At 44.6% G+C, this 4,070-nt stretch overlaps 1 long non-coding RNA gene across 1 annotated transcript in view; it reads left to right on the top strand.

Annotated features, from left to right (window-relative positions):
* The first annotated feature begins 103 nt into the window (after positions 1–103).
* LOC106819614 overlaps positions 104–4,070 on the top strand; it is a 5,576-nt gene continuing 1,609 nt past the window's right edge. The window contains exons 1-2 of the long non-coding RNA XR_001395462.1: positions 104–409; positions 3,200–3,203. This is a non-coding gene — a long non-coding RNA (uncharacterized LOC106819614). The remainder of the gene's footprint in view (positions 410–3,199; positions 3,204–4,070) is intronic.

Below are 4,070 nucleotides of genomic sequence, written 5' to 3'. Positions count from 1 at the left end.
TACGAAGACAAGCAAGGGAAAGATGGGAAAAGTAGGTAGATATTAAGAGAAGACAAGGCAAAGGCTAGGAGTCGTGTATGTGCCGGAAGCAGAGAAAGAAAACTCATGGACGCTATAGGAGTCCTATGTAGATATCAGAGGAGGCGAAGCATCATTGGAGGATGGGACAAGTATGTAGATATCAAAGGAAGCGAAGCATCATTGGAGGATGGGACAAGTATGTAGATATCAGAGGAGGCGAAGCATCATTGGAGGATGGGACAAGTATGTAGATATCAGAGGAGGCGAAGCATCAGTGGAGGATGGAACAAGTATGAAGATATCAGAGGAGGCGAAGCATCAGTGAAGGATGAGACAAGTATGTAGATATCAGAGGAGGCGAAGCATCAGTACAGTATGGGACAAGTATGTAGATATCACAGGAAGCGAAGCATCAGTGGGGGATGGGACAAGTATGTAGATATCAGAGGAAGCGAAGCATCAGTGGGGGATGGAACAAGCACAGGCACTCAAAGCGTTTCAATAAAATATCATGCTAAAGAAATACGAAATCTATTTACTACCAAAGTATTAATGTTACTATACTCTCTTTCGCCTATTATTGCCGACAATTTCCTGCAAATGAAGTCCAAATGCTCATCTCCAACAAACGCTGGCTGCCGCTGCACACGGACACATAAATATATAGTTATATATATATATATTTATGTGGCAGTGTGCAGCGGCAGCCATGGCGGCATCCAGCGTTTGTTAGAGATGATCATTTGGACGTCATTTGCAGGAAATTGTCGGCAACAATAGGCGAAAGAGAGTATAGAAACATTAAGACTTTGGTAATAAATATATTTCGTATTTATTTAGCATGATATTTTATTAAAACGCTCCAAGTGCCTGTGGGGACAAGTCGAGAGATAATGCGGTCAAATGGTTATTATATTTCGCTAAATATGGTTCGTTATCCAAGCGTCAAAAAGTCGGCCTACTAAGATCACTAGGCAGTCAAAACTCTTTCTGATGAGACGTGGTTGCATGACTTATCTTACACACAACTTTACACCTGCTACTAATAGACTTAACAACCTACCTCAACTTAACTGTTTAAGCTTTCTGATAGCATCAACTGTTAGCGACAAATCTTTCATCACTGGATTCTCCATCAGCTGTCAACCATCGTCTGCGGCTGCAAAGTGTCACGGGCACGCCTGCACATCAGTCAATGTACATGTACCAGCATGACCCATACTTTACGTGGTCTCTGTGTCAATCCACTCATACATGATATGGCAATGATGGGAATACCGAAGGCGCGATAGACACAAATACATCTTGCCAGACTCCGCCAACACTACCGCCGTTCACCACGTTAGCAAGATAATCCGGTATTTAGCCGTTCACACGAGGCAAAATACGAGGCCCAAGAAATACGTAATCTAAACACGATCCGATATTTCATGTAATACCGAGCCTTCCCAGACTTCGAATAACTTGCCGTGTCGAGAAATTACCGATTTCTTGGACCGCGCATCCTCGTGTCGAACGCTAATATACCGGATTTCTTAAGCCGCGATTATAGACTTGGTCGCGCTCGACAGTTCCTAGTGTAACGCGAGTGGAACTAGTCGTGCGCGGACCAGTCTAACGTAGTTATCGGCAAGTTGGTGCACTATTGCCATTTTGGTTATTTACGCAGGGTTCGCCCTCCTGATTGTTTGTAAAGCGAGCTCGCGAGTCGCAAACACCGTACTTCTGCGAGCCGCCGAATCAGGCGTGTAAGCGGCTGGCCGGCTATTTGTCTCAGATACGTCATTTCGCAACACCGCGGATTTCACAAAACGAGGTCTCTCGTGTCTGAACGAGGCTACTCGCGCTTCTGCCATTCGCCCTACAGGGGTTAAACAGTCCTGATGGCGAGTGCCTCCCGTTGCTGTCGTGCTGGCTCTGCTTTGAACCTGCGGCGTGTTTCTCGAAGTTTTTATCGTTTTTCAATGAGAGATGTCAAGCTTTTCAATTGTCAGCGAGATGACATCACTCTAGCCAACGGCTGAGACAAACAAACATGCTCAGAGCGCGGAAGGCTCATTTCTGAAATTTTTCAGTGACTGCTAACGGAATCGAAACTCGTTTTTATTTCAACTTGTTTAACCCGCAAGAGAGAAGAGTGAAGAAACACACACTGATGATCGGATACTCCAAGATCCACTTTAGATTTCATTGCTAATTCGAATGAGCTTCTCGAATGTTTCGTCAAAACTCACAGTTTCAAAAACTCGTATTGCTATGATCGATTTAAAAGCAGTGCCTTCTTGCCTTTTAGCTCACAAAGCTAGGGCTATGCGTTGCCATTCTAGCAGGCGCGCTGTTATATTTCTTGACAAAGTTCAAGTGGAGCCTCTGCCGACCGCATCTACAAATGCAACGGTGTATAACGTGTCTACGTACGGCGAGCAAGTGCGCTCGCGTAAACGGACGATGACGGTGACGATGACGTTGACGATGACGGCTGCACGGCCATGACTGTGTCGCTGCACCCGCATGGACCGTGTATGGGGACAGTGACGCTCTTCGCGCTCTACTCCCTATGCGGCGGTCGAGTTACAGGCGTCTGGTGAGATTATTATATTATACTTCGATCTATTATTATTATTATGTATTATTCATCATTCATCCATCATGCATCAATCGATCATTTATCGATCATCATCATCTATTACAGTATCATCATCATGGATCATCATCATCATCATCCACCATTGCGCTTAGTTGAGTGGCTGAGCAATAGTATAACTAGTTAGCCAGTGAACCAGGGGTAGTAAGGTGTCGAATGCTGTAACGACACCCCGCGTCACTGCAACATGCAATCGTGGTTGCAGCTGATACACACACACAGGTGGAGTGACAAGCTAATTCTACGGTGTCCGCGTGATATATATATCGCGCAAACACCCGGCGCCCGTGACTCATGTCATCTACTGTCAATTCCTCATTGCGGCGTACCTAGCCACAGGCGACAAACACGGCCGACAAGTGAGTATCAACAAAGACGTGTGAACGGTCGTACTGCCGCATCGGGTATTGATGTCGCTTGTGCTGTGTGAATGGTTCGTGTGGTGTGTCGTATGCCTGATGTGTGTGTTCGTGTCGTGTGTGTCGCTGTGTGTGTGTGTGTGTGTGTGTGATGTGCGGTGAACTTGCTTGACAGGTGGGTTCGGACAGGAGCAGGATAATTGTGGAAGACTCAGCGAAGAAGGGCCTGCGTGTAGGTGCATGGTGGATGATTACACAACGTGTCTAATTTCCTGAGGATTTAGTATACATGTTTGCATACATTATAGTTAAAAAGAAGCGGAATATATATATTAACGACGGTGATCCTCCATCTGCTTCGTCTATAACCAATATTACTCTGCATCTGGCCGACTACAGTCTACCCGTCCGATGTGATCGCTCTTCTCTCCCGGTGGTATGCTGGTACAAAAGTTTTATAATCCGTATAGTGTGATTGACCGAGCGTGAGTCAAGACTCATTTAGTCAAGACTAATATGTTGCATAATATTATTGCGTAAAGATTACTTGTTCGTTAGGAAACAGGACTTTTTTGAATGAGAATTATGAGTTGGTTTTTTAGCGTTAGAAAAAATGAAGTCATCTATATCATCATTGTTGGAAAATGTTACTTTATATATTATGAAAAAATATATGCATTAAATGTTGAGTTCGTACGAGCCCTCACTCATACAGCTTACACCAACATACTTTCACATAACGCTGCCGGCATAACGGTAACTGCTAACCGTCACAAGAAACTTACTAAATAACAAGTTGCGTGAATATCACAGGTCCTCCTTCCAAATTTCATGCACGATGTGATTCTGCTTTCTCGTCATCAGACAAAGTTCGTGTTCCTCCTTGTAACATGTGCACCGGAGCCTCCACGTTCTGTTCTCCTATCATACCTTCCTCTGCTCTTCACAGATACAGTCTCCTATCTTTCAGTGCCTTGGACTTCTCCTGATATCCACATTACGGCCATATTTGTCCCTTGTTGTCTTCCTCTGATATTAATTCTTGC

Source organism: Priapulus caudatus, unplaced genomic scaffold (genome assembly GCF_000485595.1).
Source record: "Priapulus caudatus unplaced genomic scaffold, Priapulus_caudatus-5.0.1 Scaffold3823, whole genome shotgun sequence".
Taxonomy (NCBI): domain Eukaryota; kingdom Metazoa; phylum Priapulida; class Priapulimorpha; order Priapulimorphida; family Priapulidae; genus Priapulus; species Priapulus caudatus.
The sequence above is the reverse complement of the archived record's forward strand: the minus strand, read 5'-3'. Positions and strand labels throughout refer to the sequence as shown.